We start from the raw sequence: 2,233 nt of genomic DNA on the forward strand, positions 1-2,233 counted from the left end.
AACACTTTGACAACAGTATGGCAGATAGAAAACTTGGGTGGCCTGTTGAGCCACAATATAGACATCGGCACCGCTTAACTGCCTGTCTTGTCGAATTTCGACAATCCCAAGATGTTCATGAGTCCGTCTTGTCTTAGTAGGATCGAACCAATGACATTTGAACACAACAACGTTCGGAGGATTTTCACCATAACAATGAAGTTCGTAGACTTCTTCAAGTCTTCCATAATACTCGACACCTCCCTCGCCTATAGCAGAGACACCGGAATTGTTTGTTTTTCGACTGGGCATTGAAAGCTCTTTGCTAGCAGTACGAAAGCGATACCCGTTGATGTCGTACTTCTGAAATGTACGGACCTTAAAGTCAAAACCATTAGCTATTTGTCTCAATTCATCGTCGACTTGCTCATCTGAATTAGCCGTTTTTTTGAACCAAGAGATGAAACCGGGATAGCCGCCTCCTGTCTTTTCAAGTAGTTCATACTCGAGAATGGATTCTTTCTTGATTGCAACACCATTCGAGAATTGTTCGACGTATCGACTGTATCAATTAATAATAGTTGTTAGACACAAAACTTGTTAAAAGTTGCGAAACAATGTACAGAGCACTTACTCGATGTATGGCCGAACTTCTGTTAAATTGTTCAATATATATATCGTTAGTGTGCGCCACTCCTCGACGCACAGCAACTTTGGTTTTCCCACACCAGAAGGTGCGAGCTTCCCTTTGAAAAGGCTGAGATTGGATTCACGTCGTTTGGGGTCGCCCAGATTGTACCGAGGCTTTGGATTATGCAAGCTGTGCATAGTGGCATCATAGTCTGCTTTTACGAAATTTGCCGCCTCCTCGGTAATGAATGCCTCGGCCATCGATGCTTCAATTCTACGTTTATTTTTACATTTTCCTCGAAGTGTCTTCTGCATTCTTTCAGTTGCGTAGCACCAACGATTTTCCACAGGGCCACCCAATCTTGCCTTGGTTGGGAGATGCAAAATCATGTGTTGCATCGGATTAAAGAAGCCCGGTGGAAAAATCTTCTCTAACTTGCAGAGCAACTCAGGCGCCAACTCTTCCATGTCATCTATCAAGGCACACGACAACTCTTTAGCACAAAGAACACGGAAGAAATAGCTCAACTCGGCCAATACTAGCCATTCAGCCTCGGGGATATAGCCACGCAACATCACCGGCATTATCCGCTCAAGCCATATGTGCCAATCATGACTCTTGAGCCCAAAAATTTTCATTTTTTCAATGCTCGCTCCCCTCGCTAGATTCGCAGCATACCCATCGGGGAACAACAACTTTTTTTGCACCCACAAGAGGATTTCCCTTATTGCTCCCTTCTCAAGATTCTACCAGGCAGGTGGTTTGGACCAATTTTTTCTTCCTTTCGGTTCTCGCATGTTTAGTGATGGCCTATCACACAGAGTCTCCTGGTCAACTCTAGCCTTTGTATTATCTTTGCCCTTATCAGTGCCAAAAAATGTGCCAAGAAGGGCCTCGGTGATATTCTTTTCAGTGTTCATCATGTCAATGTTGTGTGGAAGTAAGAGGTCTTCGAAGTAGGGGAGATCCCAGATGCATGGCTTGTGGGTCCAGGCGTGTTCCTCATTATAACCCAAGAAATACCCTGGACGGTTTGGATCAAGCTCCATAGATTTTAACTGTTCGTTAATTTGTGCCCCCGTCAACGCAGGTGGTGCAGAGTGTTTGACAACTTTACCTTTCATGAAATTCTTCTTGTCTTTTCTGAATGGATGGTCCATAGGCAAGAATTGTCTATGCAAGTCAAAGCAGGAATATTTCCCACCCGCCGGCAACCAATGAAACTTAAGAGCTGCCTTGCATTGTGGGCATGGGAACCTTCCATGCACACACCACGCAACGAAAAGCGCAAATGCTGGCAGATCATGCAACGAGTATTGGTACCAAACATACATTTGAAAGTTCTCTTTCTTAGCTGCGTCGTATGTGTTGACCCCATTCACCCAAGCTTCTTTTAAGTCATCCATCAGCGGTTGCATGTACACACTCATATTCTTCCCCGGGTATTTTGGCCCTGGAACTATCAACGTCAGAAATATGTGCTTTCTTTGCATAATGGATGATGGTGGAAGATTGAGGGGAATGACAAATACAGGCCAGCAACTATATTGGGTAGCCGTCATACCAAAAGGATTAAACCCATCGAGGTTGATGGCGATTCGACAATTCCTTGGTTCTTTAGCT

Source organism: Hordeum vulgare, chromosome 6H (assembly GCF_904849725.1).
Source record: "Hordeum vulgare subsp. vulgare chromosome 6H, MorexV3_pseudomolecules_assembly, whole genome shotgun sequence".
Lineage (NCBI taxonomy): Eukaryota > Viridiplantae > Streptophyta > Magnoliopsida > Poales > Poaceae > Hordeum > Hordeum vulgare.